The sequence below is a fragment of the Zalophus californianus genome, chromosome 7, assembly GCF_009762305.2.
Source record: "Zalophus californianus isolate mZalCal1 chromosome 7, mZalCal1.pri.v2, whole genome shotgun sequence".
Lineage (NCBI taxonomy): Eukaryota > Metazoa > Chordata > Mammalia > Carnivora > Otariidae > Zalophus > Zalophus californianus.
In genome coordinates, this window is record NC_045601.1 from 85027989 (window position 1) to 85045969 (window position 17981).

Consider the following 17981-nt stretch of genomic DNA (forward strand, 5'->3'; position numbering starts at 1 on the left):
ACATGGCTTCAAGGTCCTTAATGATTTCTCTCTTATCTTCCATTATTGCTTCGTTAATGTGTTTCTTTAAAACATACCCTAAATCACATCCATGCCCAATAATTTTCAATTTGCAATTACCTTCATATACCATGCTTGAGGTGCATATGAGCCAGAAGGCATGCGTGGAGGAGAGCCATTTGGCTATGGTGGAACATTTATAACCCCTTCAAAGTTAGGCTTTTGCATTATCTCCAGATGATATTACACATAGAGTCACATATGTATGCTGACAAGATATTCATCATTCAAATGTTCATCATATGATTTTTAATATGCCCCATCGAGGCCTATACTGCCTGGATGGCTTTTTAAAATAAATCCTGTGATTTCTTTGGAATATCACTTTTTATGTGTGTTAATGATTTTAATGTATGAAAGGTAAACATTTAAAATTACCACAATTTTCATAAATTTGTTTTGGCATTTCTCCAGTTCGAATACTCCGAGGCCCTCAGTATTTAGACATGGTCACAAGCTCTGCCTTGTTCTTTCACGTCTCACTGCCTTGGTGCTTGCCATGTCCTTTCTCCCCTTTGCTGTTCTTAAAGATGCAGCTCCAACTGACTGACACTCAAGCAGAAAGAGTGACTCCCTCCTCTTTGCTCTCATAGTATCCCTCTTTATTAGATCCATCACATTCTACATTCTGTGTTTACGTGTGCATGTCTGTCCCTCCATACACTGTGAGGACTCAGGGGCAGAGAGATTGCCTTTGTTAAACCCAAATCACCCTAGCAAGAGATGTTCTTCCTTCCCCTCCTAACAAGACCAGTTGGCAGAGGGCACATTAAACAGTGGCGAGTTGGCATCTCTTCGAATGTCTGCATACTTCAGTTGCCCCTTTGGAGCTGTATACTAATCAAGAGTCACTTGCATTTATTCCCACACCTACATGCCAGTTTTGATAGTTATTATAAGTATGTAACTTCATTAGATATTAAACAAACAATAAATGAATGCAGCTGAAATGAAAGCTTTATTTTTGAAAATTTATCCCAAAAGTTTTGGGAAAAATAGAGACAAAGTACACACACAAACACACACACACACACACACACACACACACACATCAAATAAATCATGGGGAAAAGCACTATACACAATCAAGGGGGGAATCTTAAACATTTAGAGGATTAAGTCTTTTCTCCATTTTAAGGAAATCACAGTTGAAAAGCTGCATGAAGATATGTTTGTGTTTTTTTTTTTTTCAAGAAGAGCAAGGTAGAGCTCCAAACAATAGTCTCAGAGTTAAAAAAAAAAAAAAGTATTGGCTTTACATCAAAAGATTGGCAAATTAATTCATTAAAATAAAATATTTAAGAAATAGCCTTTTAAAGCTTTTCCATCTTTAATCTGCTTTTCAACAGGAACTAACAAATCTGTGATGAAAGACCTTCTGCTGAACCCTGCCCGGCCCTCAACCTTTGCAACAAACACTGGGTAAAAAAACTGGAGCCGGACAAACTAGGGAAGAAGGTGGTTCCCTTCTGAAAAGAAAACTGAAATGTGAACCCAGGTGCTACCTGTGGCCACGAGTCACCTTGTAGAGGAAGCTGGAACGAATCAAGGATGCCAGATGGAGCCAGAAAAGTCTGGGTTGCCGAGTACTACTCCTAAGGACAGGCACCCACCCTCCATCTAGGAGTGCTCCCACAACGGCATCTTTTCTTTTTGCTTACATTCGTGCAAGTTGGGTTTCTATCCCATGCAGGCAAAAATAGTCCAGTAATATAAAAAATAAAAGACATTACTACTTCATATATCGTCATTATTGCGGAAGTTGTTAGTTGACTCAACAAATATCGTTGGACGTCTCCTCTGTGCCAGACCGTGAGGAGATGAACAGACCAGACCGAAGGCCAGGCTCTCATGGAACTGAAGGCGCGTGTGCTGACGGCTGGAATGAATTGCAAATGTAAATGTTATGCTTATACCACACTAACACTTATATCATAATATAGTTGTTTCCATCATGCATGAATGGTTACTAGGTCCAACATGGACATTAAAGGAAGTTAGAATATGTTCAAGGGAGTAGCCTAACCCTGTCGAATGCCAGTGAGTCCAACAGCGCCTAACTCATAGCCCTGTGCCGTTGTCAAGTTTAGAATTCGGTATTGGAAGAACTCTGACTTAGTAAGTAAGGCAGTGTCTTACGTTAGCATGATAGAAATATACAAAGAGGCCTCATTTGGCTTGGTTGCTGCTCTAGGAGAGTGCTTTAAAATTTCAGAACTGGAAGGGGCCTTCTTGGAGGGAAAATAAAGCACAGAGAAATTAAGCCGTTCACTCACTGTCGGGCAGACTCTGCGTGCCGCAGATCGCAGCCAGATGTCAAGATACCTGGGAGGCCACACTCAGTTGGAAGTGTATCACAGTAGTTTGTTGCTACTAATAAAATAGTGACATTTGGATAGTGGGAGAGAAGTGTGTCAGTCTATTCCTGGGGAAGTGAGTCAGGAATTGCACACTCCCAGGAAACCCCGTGGGGAAATCAATATTATGCAAATCAGTAATATGAGCGTTTCCTGTCACTGGGGACAAAAAAGCAGAAAATCAGGTCCGTTGGTAGAAAATTTAGGACTGGAACCTAGCATCCTGAGTCTTTTCAGAGCGTTCTGTTTTTAAATCAACTTACAATAAAGGATCAGATCGACATCAAGGAGGGAGAAAATTTAACATGTGGTTATTAATGGCCCAAGGGAAATAAATAAACCTCTATCAAATGAAGCGCAGTCTGTGATATCTGCAGACCCCTGTCTTCCTCCGTTCCTCACAGAGTAATTGCACTGATCTGGAGGGAATTTTATTTTTATCCTTTCTAACTTAACTTCTGCTTGCTGTAGAGGAGGTTAATGTCTTGCCTAAACTTGAGCTTCACAAAGTGGTATTAGTACCCACCAACTAATGTCTTATTCAAATACCTCAGATGAAACAAAACATCATTGACTTGGCCCTGCTCCTGTAAACCTCAATTTTCAAAAGCTTTCTGTGTCAATTACCTCTCACAACAAAGCAGTCCACAAGCCTCTTGATAATGCTCGGAATGTCATCTCATCGATCCAGGTCTGTTTACACTACACTGTCAAATCCAATTCTTTGTAGTTAGCACTGAGAGGTAGCCTGCCTTAATCCTGAAATTCCTGAAGAAAATAAGCATCTCAGAAGGAAACCTGAACTTATTAAAACCAGCTTCCAATCAAAATGTCCAGTAGCGATGGAGCTTCCTGATTCATTTCATGCAATACATGTTACTCAGCAGTTTCAAGGATGTATTTTCCAGACTATGGTAAGATCTAACCCTCATTAGAGAAAAAAAAAAAAAAACGACTAGAATGCAGTTCATACAATATTAATAACTTGCTCTACTTTACAGCTTCGTAATAAAGTTATTTATGCTGCCAGAGGCATCTCGTGACATTAGCAGTGGAAAGATAGCAGTAGACGGGCGGGCCAGGCCTGTGCCTTTTACAAATGGCAGAAAAGCAGCACCTCCTTGCAAAGCTGCAGAGCGGGACTGTGGCCAAAGGAAATAACCCCAGGACAAAATCTCTTTACTACACACAGAAGGAGAGAGAGTCTAAATCAATCTCTGTCCTACCTTTTGGAATAAACGAATAGCAAAAAATTATAATTTAGATTAACATAGCCTGGGCAAAGATCACCTGGTTGCCACACCACAAGTCTCTTCCCTGGATGAAAAATATTTCCTCCCAGATTTAAATTATACATTGTACGTAGCTCCTCTTATGCCAGCACCAGTTAGGTTCTCAGCCAGGCTAGCCCCCCACACATAGATGTACTTTTTAATCTTCGATTATGCGCTGGTTTATATTCTATTATTTTATTTTGTATTATTTGTTTTGTATTATGTTTCCTATATTCAATTCTAAGCACCAGGAAGCAATCATCACATCTTATCCAGGGCCTCTGTAGCTCCCATAGCACCTGACACAGTAGTAAATTGAAGACCAATGCTGAAGAAGTATTTGTAAATAAAGAAATATGATGCCAAAGTGTTGTCTGATAAATGGTTATAATATGGTCATTTCTTATGATTAGATCTAGGATGTGCAAACAGAAGAAAGTGAAGGCATAAATAATTCAAAATAGATCATTGGAAAGTCATTTAGATGTTACTTGGAAATGCATGAAGGCTCGCCACAATTTTCTTGCCATTTATAGACTGGCCAACGGATGGTGAGTTGTGTGCTGCACTAAGAGAAATGATGGGCTGGGCAAGGAAAATATTTGTCCTATTTGTCGGCCCAACATTCATCCCCTGCTTTCTTCCAGCATCCTAATATCCTCCTAGGTAATTATCTATCTTATTATGTGCAACCCTGTTGGGAAAGTGAATCGAGGTATCACTGGAGGCTCCTTCAACTAATTTCCTTGTGAAAATTGCCTGGTGTAGCTAAGGGCTGGTACGTCAGTTACATTCAGCCAATCAGCCCCTCTTTTCAAGGGCCTTGAACTTCAGGCCATGTTATACAAACGCAGAAAAGAAAAAGAACATTTCAGGGCTGGCACATTCGTGGGCGTTCTTCAGAATCTGCTTCTGAGAACTTACACATTGCACATAGTGTACTTCTTAGGTCCCATAAGTCCCAAACAGGGGTCTTGTGATCTACCCATAGTTTCTAAGGAATTCACTTTCCAAAGAACTTAATAATTGAGTTATTTTCCAACACACTCTAAAAACTATCTTAGGCCAATGCTTCCCTGAGAAATGTAGAAATAGCAAACCAGGACACAGACATTGTATGCCACAGGGGTAGAGTTAGAGCTAGAGTGCTGTGAGTTAGCATAGAGGCCAGAGCAGAGATGGAAAGTGAGCAGAGACTGTTATTATTCATTAGTTAGAGATAAGAGGGAGGAAAGGTAGTTGACTCACAGAGTGGAAAAAAAAAATGGATAGGAATCATAGGAAAAGCAGATATGCCATGAAGGTACACAACTCTGAAACCTCTGGGTTGGCCTGGCTTCCAGTGGTGGTCCAATTCCCAACCCTGTTTCCCAGGAGAGTCCCCTGTATATTTCCCTGGAATTTCATCACTTTAATAAGACCCTGTGACTCATCCAGAGCTTTCAAAAGGAAAGTACAGTGGTTAAGGCATGAGCTTTAGGGTCTGACTTCCTACATGAAAACCTAGTTCCATTCAGTTTTCCCTCCCTTCCCCATTGTCCTCCGCACTATTCCTTACGTTCTACATATGAGTGAAACCATATGATGGAATTGTCTTTCTCTGCTGAGGGAGAGAAACCATGAGATTCCAGGAAACAAACTGAAGGTTAGAGAAGGGACGGGGTGGGAGGACGGAGTAGCCTGGTGATGAGTATTAAGGAGGGCACGTGTCGTGATGAGCACTGGGTGTTATACAGAACTAAAGAATCATTGAACACTACATTAAAAACTAATGATGTACTATATGTTGGCTAACTGAACGTAATAAAAATTAAAAAAAAAAAGAAAACCTAGTTCCGGCACTTATTATTTAAATTTCCCTAACTGTAAATTAAGGCACATAACAGCTACCTTATAGGGTTTTGATGAGGTTTCAGTAAGATAATCCAAGTATGATGCTCAGCCTACTGACATTCAGCTATATCAGATTACTCACATCTTCAAATTCTCCCGACCTCCCACCTCCCAGATAGCCCACGTTGCTGGGAGAGCTAGGTCCTCCCCGCTGGATGCCCCAGGCAACCGCACCAAACTTCCTGAGCGGTCACTGAAGGTCCCTCATGATGCAACCTGCAAGGGAGAGGGAGTCAGACCCCCAGGAACAAACTGATCAATGGGATGAGAGGGAGCCGGGCAGATCCCCTCCTCCTTCCCACATCCCTGGACGACTCTAAAGCACAGTTTCTCCATGGGACCTGTCTGGAGAAGTCTCTAGAAGACATGCTGTGTCTTGTCACAGGTCCCACAAAGCAGCAGCCAAGGTGGGAATACATCACATCCCATGATTCATCTTTCTTTGCAGTTTCCCGTCTTCCCCACCCTGGCTTCCCTGGGTGTGCCTCTCCCAAATCGACTTCAGATTTTAACATTCCTGCTTGCTTCAATCTCTACTTTCTAGAAAACCCAGTCTAAGATAACTATTATTCACATTATTATTATTCTTGAACTAGCTTGATCAGGTCTCTATTACCTGAAACCACAGGATCTAGAATAAAACAATGAGGCAGAGTACATTCTGGATACTAAGAAATAGGTGAACTGCTCTACCACTCAGATCTGAGACCTAAAGATTTTTTTTTTTGAAGTTTGAAGGTAATTCTGAAGAATAAAATTAAATAATTCTTAAAACAGTTCACAAATAATATGCAAAGAGATGTTTTTTGGTAAAATATAGATTTTTTTTCATATATATAAATATTTGAGTGAAAATCTTAGGGAAATAAATATTTAATCAGAGAAACATAACACTTATTCGTTCTTTATTCTCTCCTTGAGGAAACTTTCTTAGACCATTTACCTATTTCTTCCCCACACCATGATATTCAAAGTCATTCTCTTGAAAAGAAACATTTGAAGGATGATGGTTTACATAGAACATGATGTTATGAAGAGTATATAGTAATACTTTAATATAATAGTTGATATGAAAGATCATTTATAAATTATATGTTGTAGATCTGTTTTAAAATACGAAAATTCATCTTAAGCCTGAAAAAAAAAATGTTGACAATGATAGCTGTTGGCTAGTAACTAAAAGGTAATCTTAGAGTGGTGACTAGGGTATGGACCTTGAATTCAGTTAGAGTGGGCTCACATTCCTGCTCACTACTTTCTAATTGCATGTCCAGGGCCAAATTACCCTACAGTCCTAAGGTTTAATTTTCCTCTCTTTTATGATAGATACAGGAATAATACAGGATAGGTACACATTAGATATAGAGAGATATAAGATAGGATAAACAAATACAGGGATCATATAGGATAGATGGCATAATAGAACTACCTCAAAGGGCCATTGTGAGGAATAATTGAGGTCTTATCTCAATAAATATTACTGTTACTCACCTACTTGCTCGTCCTTGATTTCACTCTTTCATATCTTTCCCTCGTCTCCTCCACCCAATGCATCACGGTTCCTATCAGCTCTCCCTCCAAAACGTATCCTTCACCCACTCTCTTCTCCTCTACCTCCATTGATAACATCAAAGCCACCATCATCCCCTGCCTATAATATACAAATAACGTCCTAATTATTCCACTCTTCTTCCCATAAAATCCATTATCTACCCCACAACCAAGTGATCTTTTATAGCACAATTTGCATTATGTCACTCTCTACTTAAACTCTCCAAAGGCTTTGAACTGCACTTTCCATTGCGCTTAAAAACTGGCGCTCATTACCATCACCTACAAGTTCTCATGACCTTGCTTTTGCCTGCCTTCCTATCTCCTCTGCTGATCTTCATCCCTGGTTCATGTCACTGAACTCTTGCACAGACACTGAACTCGAGCACATACATTAGCAGTGGAAAGATAGCAGTAGATGGGCGGGCCAGGCCTGTGCCTTTTACAAATGGCAGAAAAGCAGCACCTCCCTGCAAAATACATCAAATCCATTCCTGCCCCAGGATCTTCATGTCTGCTCTTCCCTCTGCTGGAATGCTCTTCTACAGGTCTTTGCATGGCTCACCCCTTCTTATCATTTGGGTTTTTTTTAAATGCTACCTTCTCAGACTTAACCACCTTTTCTTTTGTAGACCCCACACCATCATGCTTTATTCCTCTTTGCTGTATTATTTCCTCAAATGACTTAATTGCTACACACACAGTCAAGGAATCAGATTCTCTGGCTAAGAGAATAAGGCTAGTGGGAAATCTTCATTAGTTCTCTAAGTAATTGAAATAACTTTCCAACCCAAGCCTGAGTGATCTAAAAAAGTCCATGAAAGTCCCTGAAGGAAAGAAAAAAAAGCTAGTCATCTGCCTGGAAACACTAAGCCTCCCCACCAGACACCACCCGTGCCATCCACAGCCGCCACCTGCTGTAGTGAACGCTGGTTCCCACTGGTGCAAACTCCAACATGGTCCAGATCCTGCCAAAATAATTAACTTACACCAAAGAAGTGGACTCAATATCAAACAAAGGGATTTTAAAAGTTAAACCACAAGTTAAAAAGTGCATAGCTGCTGACACTAAGTGGGTAAACTGCTTTGAAATTGGTGTTGAATTGGCATTGGGTTCATAATGGGGCTTGATTATTTCCACATGGTATTTAACAGACACATAAAATCTCACTAATATGAAAGAAATGTATTTTAAATGTTGGTTGACAGGGAGAAGAATACTTTAAATTACTAAAAAATGCAAAAAGGAATTTTATGGCAACTGAAGTATATTATCTCAGAATATTGATTAAAAACTCTTCAAATAAGAGAGACTAGCTTAAATGACTACTTGATATTAATATGCATCCAGCTGATTAGGATGGAGCCTTTTTTGTTTGTATAGAAACTATTTTAGACTTTTAAATAAGCTTGAATTACGTTTGAAACCTTCCAGCAATACATTTACCAGAGATTTCCAAGACTCCTTGACTAGACATCATTTGTTGTCTGGATTAATCTCTAACATCTGAACCCTTCTGCCTTTGCATTGTGGCTAGCCCATCCTGCTCTGTCCTGTTGGAGTTGGGGACAGAAACATGAACAAGTACCAAGTACTCAGCATAGTTTGATTGCTAACATCTTAGCCTTGGGAGTCAGATCCTCAGGATTCAGATCCTGGTTGGGCCCCTTAATAGCTGTGTGACACTGAGCAAATTACTAAATCTTTCTGTGACTTTGTTTTCTCCTCTGTGAAATACTACCTACTTCGAAGGTTGAGAACCAAAACAACAACAAAAAAAGAAAGAGCCCCATCAACAGGGTCAGCCAACTAAAAAAAAAAAAAAAAAAAGAAAGAAAAGAAAAAAATTCATCTAAATTTTACATTGATGTTCAATCTCCACACACCTCAAGCCTCCTTCCAGGCCACTGGCTCGAGTAATGTGTACCAGCTTCTCCCCTCTCTCCAATGAGCTCTGCTTTGAACAGCGCCTGGCACAAAGCAGAGAATAAATGTTGAGTGACACTAGCTCTCATCTGGGTTCCTTAAAAGCAAACTTATTTCCACAAACCACATGGGGGCCCCAAGACACACCAGGACTAGCATCCAGTCTAAGATTTCAGGTACAGGTGAGCAACAGCATTCAGACTATAGGAGACATACTGTCCTGCTAAATGTGTGCCTGTCTGCTTGGACCACATAGTTACAGCCATTAGCAATAAAAATAGCTCCACTTACTGATTCTACTGTGGGAAGGCACTGTGCTTGTCACTTATAATATGATCTCATTTAATCTTTGCTTTCATCTTTGCATTACTGTGGGAGAAACAAAAATGTCAAGACAACCTCTGATGTTGATTATCTTTAGGAGAAGATAATTTCATTTCCCAAGTTTCTCAACTAAATTGGGTTTTTCAGTTCTTTGTGTCAGGATTTGATAGATACAAAATGATTCATTATTCAATTCTGTGCCTACTCAATAGTTCTATGAGAGAACTACAATCTTACAAAAAAGCCAGGATGTAAAGTGTGCCCAAATTTCACTTTTTACTGAAGTTTGAGAAACATAACTAAAAGTGCGCACAAACTAACTGTACTGCTTGTCATGTTTCCACAAACATGTGGAAGAAAGTGGTGGAAGAATTACAGCACACAATACACTGCAGGACTTCTGAAGACAGTTCTCTCGCTAACATCCCACTGTCATGGCAACCGCCCCACTTCCTCAGGACTCCCCTTTCTGTTCTCCTCTCTGCCTTATACCCCCCTTCCTTTCTTTTATCCTTTGTGTTGACTTCTGGGCTCTCCCCACCCCGTTCCTCATCCTGGACAGTACTTCTCAAGTCCGAGACAGACTCTCTAGGCAAAGAACTGGTCCTTCCTCCCTAGAAGTGGGAGGAACAGCAATTCATAAACATTATAACTTAATATTTCCCCTTCATACTTGTGTGGTGGGTGATTTTGAGTATTAGGGTGTGTACCATACTCTTAGTTTTCACCCGTCTCCTGTTCCAAGCTAGTAGCGAGGCCCTAGTGATTCCTTGCCATGAACATCTTGGCCTTGGAAAGCCAAACCACCTGTAGCCACGGGCCTTTTCACTCTTGCAGACTCCTAAGTCCTCAAAAGAGATGGTGCTGGGAGTCGTGGAAGAGAACAGGAGAAGAATAGTGCCCTTGAGAATCATCCATGCTAAGAGAAGTGATTCCTTCTCATGAACCCAGAAGAGGATGAGCAATCTGAGGCTCTGCGAGGGGCAGCAACCTGTGCTGCGCTCTGCGGCAATTCCAGAAGGAGGGGAGTGCCATGGCTGGTCTATACATGAGGCCTTTGTGCTGACGGGAAAACGCACCCCTCTGGGCAGATGTAAGCCAAAAGGAACCCAGCTTTCGAACAAATGGTGTCTTTGTCCAGAGTACAATGAATCAGCCCCCTACCAGGAGGGCCTGGTGAGCAGAGTGCAGCCTGGTTCTAAGCCCCTCTACCCCCTTAATCTTGTCCTTTGTCCAGGGCACAAAGTACACCACCATGCACAGTGTCCCTGCAAAAATGTAGCAAGACCTCAACAACATGGCTCCGTGGTGTGCCTGGACTGGAGAAGGGGTTGGCAGCCGTGGGCTCATCACAGAACAGAGAGCCATGAAACTCCAAAGAAGCATACCTTTTGAATTTTCGCTTCAATATGTCAGCTGGGACCGTGATGGCCTAGCAAGTAGATGCCCTTTTCCTCACCCCACACCCTGTGAACCTCCCAGATGCTATGATCCTAAGGGAATCACTGATTGAGATTGGGTTTCCTGGAAGTCTGGTGAGGTTGGACTCAGTCTGTTTAATCTCATTTAAAGGCAATAAGAACTGAGCTGTTTCTTATACACTTGAGTTTATTGTCTATACCTGTCACACCTAAATTATAGTTTCTTTAAAAAATAAACCTACTTTTGATTAGTGAAACTATAAAATCCAACTTGGAGAATGACAGTGAAATTACTCTTGTGTAGGTCTAAATAAGTAGATTTTTATTTAGTCCATGTGAATATTAGAATACAATCTTAAATGTGAATGTAATCCCAGACAATTTTATATGACATGGTACCTAACAAGAGGCTAGAATGTTTATCATATGTAAAACATGGGGAGTTCAAGATTATAATGAGTAAAGGTCTGACATTTCCAAGTATTCACATGGGTTTGTTTGTTTTTTTTTCAAGATTTCATTTATCCATTTTACAGGAGAGAGACACAGCGAGAGAGGGAACACAAGCAGGGGGAGTGGGAGAGGGAGAAGCAGGCTTCCCACGGAGCAGGGAGCCCGATGCGAGGCTCGATTCCAGGATCCTGGGATCATGACCTTAGCCGAAGGCAGACGCTTAACGACTGAGCCACCCGCCACCCAGGCGCCCCTTCACATGGGTTTTTAAGCAGATTACTTTTCAATATTTTCCCTTTGTTCTATCGCTTTTTAGATTGCTTTTTTTACTGAGGGGAGATGATCCATGAGAGACTATGGACTCTGAAAAACAAACTGAGGGTTCTAGAGGGGAAGGGGTGGGGGGAATGGGTTAGCCTGGTGATGGGTATTGAAGAGGGCATGTACTGCATGGAGCACTGGGTGTTATATGCAAACAATGAATCATGGAACACTACATCAAAAACTAATGATGTAATGTATGGTGATTAACATAACATAACAATAATTAAAAAAATAGATTGCTTTTTTTAAACCTGAGAACCAGAAATATCTGAAATGCTACAGATGTCATATTAACACGTACTCTGAACTGTTTGCAAGTGTCTGCAATTAAAATGTTTATTTTCGAACACACAGTGCTTATTTGTGTTCATGACACCAAACAATGGTACTTGAATAACATATAGCCTGATTTTGAGACAGCCAAATTAATAATGATTGAAATTTAAAATTAACTTTATAAGTTATTGTGAGGTATTATAATCATAGTCAGAAACATTAAAAGACATGTAAGAAAAATTAAGCTAATGTTTTTCCCACTTAACCTAAAATAAGTACAATTTTCTAAAAGCTTTTGCTTGTGAATAAAATTCTAGATGACAAAATAAATAGGAGTGAATAAAATCATAATAGATTGTAAGAGTGGCAAAAATCTGATACCTCAATTATGCTGTAGATTTTTAGGTATCTTTCCTTTGAAGAGTTCAAAGTACTTGAAAAGGGATTATCTTAACAGATTCCGTTTTCAGAATGATAAAAAAGCAAATATGACTCTCCCCAATGCATAAACAAGGAAAGTGGAGAACAAAATTTTAATAGATTCTTCAGGACCACAGTCATCCATTAAATTATTCATATACATGGATACTTTAATGCCTCCATGTTTTTCTTTTATCATAGGATTCTTTTTCCTCATTTGCTCTTCTTCAAAATTCTATTTGTACTCTAAGTCCTAACTGAAATATTACCTCTTCCATCAAACCCTCCCTGATCCTCAGGCAGAAATAACTGACCACGCCTGCTGTTATTCACCAGATCCATTTGCTTTAATTACTGAAACTTACCCTTTCAGATTTTGAAGAGGTTTCTTAAATTATGCCTAAATACAAACCAAGAAGGAATCAAAAATGTACCAGAATTGTTAGCCATGATTATGCGTGGGAGTTGTACTGTCTATAACTTTTTAACTTTATATTTTCAAATTTTCTCTAAATGTCATGTAATTTATAATTGGAAAAAGCAAAACAAAACAGAATGAATGGGGAAAAAAGACATAGGAAGTTTTTTGAACTGTCGCTTTAATTTGCAGCTAGGAAAAAGCAATGCTCCAAGACTAGCTGTAGATACAGAAGAGACATCTAAGGAGAGGAAAGAGAACTTTGAGTAGAGGAGGGACCAAAAAGCTCCCCCTGACACAAAATGTTACCTCCTTCACATGTTATATCTAGATGTGACTCTGCTCCCCAGGCAGCTTGGCAGACCACAGAAGACCCTGGGAATACCTGTGTTGGTTTCGAGAAAGTATAAGACAATATGCCAAATAGACAGATGTCTACTGGGAAAACCAGTCTTTCTTCCTTAATAAAATGGATAGAGAGGAAAAAGCCTTCTTGGGAGAAGAAGTAAGACATAGTGAGGAACCCATCTAAAATGGCTAGTGCCCAACTAAAGTTTCCTGCTTTCAAATGGGAAATCGAGTCTGAAGAAGACCAACAATGCCTGCTTATGTGTCCTGGTTAGGAGGGAAAGCCAAAGTGTTGACCAGAGAGGCCCAAGAACACAGCAGCTTCAAGAAAATGAAGTGTATTTCTCCCTCATAACTGGAGTGAGCAGCCTGGGCTGGTGGGCAGCTACATAGACTCTGTTAGGCCCCTCTTCATCTACATAGTCTCTTCACCAAAGGGCAAGAGTTAGGAAACTGCAGGCCTGTGAGCCAAATCAACCTATTAACTGTTTTTATAGATAACATTTTATTGGAAACAACCATGCCCATTTGTTTATGTGTCATCTTTGGATGATTTTGTGCTGTAAGGCAAAGACTGTCTAGTCACAAAACTGAAAATAGATACTATTTGGCCCTTCACAGAAAAAGTGTGTCCACCTGTGCTCTGGGGTATTGACCTTACTGCATGGTGGAAGCTGGATCATGGGAATATTTAAGTTCCTAACTTGTGAAAGAAAAGGAACACACACCCATGTTATAAGGCCCTCACCTGGGAGCAGGACATGTCGTTTCTCTCGCATTCTACTGCAAGAACCCAGGTACAACTCCTCAAGAGTGGGAAGGAGGCTGGGAAGTGGGTCTCTGGCTGAGCAACCATGTGTCCACCTACAATTTTATCCCAATGAAACAAAGAGGATGAATTTTGGAGGACAGCCAACAGTCTCCACTACGTGGTGTGTCTGTTTTGCCCCAGTGCCTCAACTTCGATCACATAAAGTAGCATATATCCACCTGTGTGCATGTCAAAGGCAAATGATCACATTTTTATCCACACAGAAATGTATTTTTGCTACAACCAAGCCAACATACATTCTAGTATTGCTTGTCAGAGCATTGAGGTACAATTTGGTGCAAGGTATAAGAGCTATAGTGAATGTCAAGCCAAACCAAAGAAAACTTGTGTTTCCCTTAGAACATGCAATGACATAAGCAAGCTGGCCAAGATGGTATATGATTCTTCTCCAACAGCATCATGGTGTTAAAGGGTGGCCTACGAAATGTGCCATGACAAAGGCAGGTGCAAGCTAGTGCCATCGAATACCATATGATTTCACTCATATGTGAAATTTAAGAAACAAAACAAATGAACAAACAAAGAGACAAACAAAAACCAGACTCTTACATACAAGAGAACGAACTCGAGGCTGCTCGAGGGGAGGTGGGCAGGGGATGGATGAAATAAAGGGGATTGAGTACACTTATCCTGATGAGCACTGAGAAGTGTGTAGAATTGGGGGTTTTTTGAAGATTTTATTTATTTATTTGAGACAGAGAGAGAGTGAGAGAGAGCACAAGGTGGGGGGCAGAGGAAGAAGCAGACTCCCGACTGAGCAGGGAGCCAGACGTGGGGCCCGATCCCAGGACCCTGGGATCATGACCTGAGCCAAAGGCAGACGCTTAACTGACTGAACCACCCAGGTGCTCCGTTGTATAGAATTGTTGAATCATTATATTGCACACTTGAAATTAATATAACACTCTAAGTTAATTATACTTCAAGAAAAAAATAATAAAGAGAAAAAGGTACCATCCAAAATTCTGTTTTGTGAAAGCATTCCTCAAACACAAAAATGTTTGAGACCCATTCATAAAGTACTGACCACATACAAAATATGTTATAAGCCTCCAATCAGGTTCCATTTAAAAAGAAAAAGAAAGTGCATATGAAAAGATCTAAGGAATAGTCACAATTTCTATAGGGGACTTTACAGTCCATTTGCTCTACTACCATATGAGATTAGAAATAGAAAAGGCATCTAAGCTAATATTTCTGCTAGGATGATTCGCTGCAGCAAATTTTACTACCTTCTTGGATTCAATTTTAAATGTCTAGAGCAATGTGCTCTCCTCATCCTTCTCCTGGAGGAAATTCAAAGTCCTGTGGGAAATTTTCCCAACACTAGCAGTGTGAAAAAAGTAATAGAGTGGGAATAGGGAGAGAGATAGAAGTTCTGGTTCTCACTCTTCTGCTTTTCAACCACAAGAACTTGCATGATTCACTCTTTATATTCATTCAATTAGTGTATTTTTTCCTACTAGATTCAAAGCCACTACTATGGGAAAGACAAAGATGTCAGAGACTGAGCTCCAGCCTTCTGAGTTTATGAACTAATATAGGAGCAAGTGCAAGAAAAAGGAAAAATGCTTAAGTTGGTAGAATCACATCAGGCGTGAGTGATGGTAAAGAGGGGTCATGCAAACTGGTTTCAAAGACTGGTGAGATCCAGAAAGGCAAAGTTGGAGGGGGAAGTATCACAAGTGGAAAGAAGGCATAAGCCAAGGGTAGAGGTAAGAATAGAGGTACTCAAGGAATGACTGGTGGTCAATGTTAGTTAGAACATGTGTCACTCACAGGGGAATAGTGGGAGATTAATTAGGAGAGATAATAAGGATGCAGACTGGGAAAACTAGTGAGTCTGATGCTATTTAGTAAGCAAAATGAAGGGTTGTCCGAAGGCAGGTGATTTAATCAAGGAAAGACTTCTAGAAGTCACATGGTAATTTGTAGAATGGATTGGGGATAGGGAGACTAGTTAGAAACTAGTTAGAAAGTAGGACAGCAAGACAAATGTGGAAGAGATTTCCAATAAGGAATGAATTCGAGGAATTATTTTCCCTGTTTTTAACATGATCCAGATGCTTATATTAAAGATGCCACAATCAAAATATGAGAAGCAGGAGATATCACACTTGAGTTGACAGACAGAACAAAGAATACTTGAAATTGAAATGACAGAAAAATAACAGAGTAGAAATGCATTTGAATTTCAACTGCTTAATTTGATGTTTATGAAGACTTTGAACTATATTGTAAGCTAAGAAAGGCAGTAAGCCTGAAACTCTGGGAAGGGTGTAGGAACCGGTTCCTCTTATGAAGACTATAAAAGCATAAAAAGAGAATGACTATCCTCCTAGATCCTTCACACTTACTCCAAGTGAGATGGACTTCGTAAGCTCTACTTTTCCTGATTTTGACGATTTTATTTATTATTTATTTGTTTGTTTATGCATTTAACTTTATCAAATTATATTTTGTATATAATAAAATGCACCTCTTTTAAGTGTATAATTTGGTGGGCTTCGACAATGTATGCATCTGTATACATCATCATAATTAAGATATAGAATAATTCTCTCACCACCCTCCCCCCAGCCTCCCCCGTAATTCTTCAGTTAACACCAACCCCTCCTCAGGCAACTGCTGATCTAACTTCTATCACTGTGGATTTTGCCTGTTCTAGAGCTTCATATATACACAATCACAGAGCATACACAATTGTACACATTCTTTTGTGTCTGCATTCTTTGCTCAGGATGTTTTTTATATTCATCAGTGCTGCTGCATGTAAGTAGCCTGTTCCTTTTTTATTGCTGGATAAGGTGCACGAATATTTCACAAATTGTTTATCCATTCATTGGTAAATAGGTGTTTGGGTTGTTTCTAGGCTGGGACTATTATGAATAAAGCTTTTATGAACATTAGTGTGACAGTCTTTTTGTGGACATGGGTTTTTATTTCTCTTGAATTAAATGCCTAAGCCTGAATCATATGTAAGTATATGTTTAATTTTATAGGAAACTGGGAATCTGTTTTCCAACCTATTTACAGTATTTTACACTCCTAACAGCAGTGTATGAAAGTTCTAGTTACTCCACATTCTTTCCAACACTTGATACTGTCAATCTTTTTAAATTCTAACATTCTAGTGGGTTTGTAATAGTATCTTAATTGTGACTTTAATTTACTCTTCCTTAATGATTAATAATATTTTCATGTCCTCACTGGCCATTGTGTGTGTGTGTATACATATAGATTTATATATATATTTTGGTGACGATTCTGTCCAAGTCTTTTGCCCCCTTTTAAAATTGTCATTTGTCTTAGTTTTGAGTTGTCAGAGTCCCTTATGTAGTCCAGCTGTAAGACCATTTTCAGATATATGTATTACAGATATTTTCTTCTAATCTGTGGCTTGCCTTTTCAGTTTCTTAGTGGTATCTTTGGAAGAGCAGAATTTTTTAACTTTAATAAAGTCCAATTTATTTGTTTTTATAGATAGGGTTATGTTCTATCCACAAAATCTTTGCCTCCCCTCAAGTTTTGAAAAATGTCTATGTTTTCTTTTGAAGTTTTATATGGTTAGATTCTACTCTAATTCTATGATATGCTTTGGGTATATTTTTGTGTAGTGTGAGTAGGAGTCGAGGCTCATTTTTTTTCTGTTTAAATATCGAGATGTCCCAGCACTATCCATTGACGCTTCTTCATCAAGTTACCTTGTCACCTTTGTCAAAAATCAATTGACTTTCTATAAGTGTTGGTCTGAACTCTTTATTCCATTTCATTGATCTATTTGTTTATCCTTCTTTAAATTTTTTTTGAGTTATAACCTGATATTTTAATGAAATATGTTCCATTTATTTATGTTATTCCTTTTTTAACATTTTTTATTGTTATGTTAATCACCATACATTACATCATTAGTTTTTGATGTAGTGTTCCATGATTCATTGTTTGCGTATAACACCCAGTGCTCCATTCAGTACGTGCCCTCTTTAACACCCATCACCAGGCTAACCCATCCCCTCACCCCCTTCCACGCTAGAACCCTCAGTTTGTTTCTCAGAGTCCATAGTCTCTCATGGTTCTTCTCCCCTTCCAATTCCCCCCTTCAT

General features: G+C 39.6%; 1 protein-coding gene across 1 annotated transcript in view; it reads right to left on the minus strand.

The window, feature by feature from the left end:
- Nucleotides 1–1150: 1150 nt before the first annotated feature.
- The window catches only part of OGFRL1 (opioid growth factor receptor like 1), a 46027-nt gene continuing 29196 nt past the window's right edge, over nt 1151–17981 (minus strand). Inside the window, exon 8 of the mRNA XM_027602006.2 lies at nt 1151–1939. The gene's annotated coding sequence lies outside the window, so the exon portion shown is untranslated. The remainder of the gene's footprint in view (nt 1940–17981) is intronic.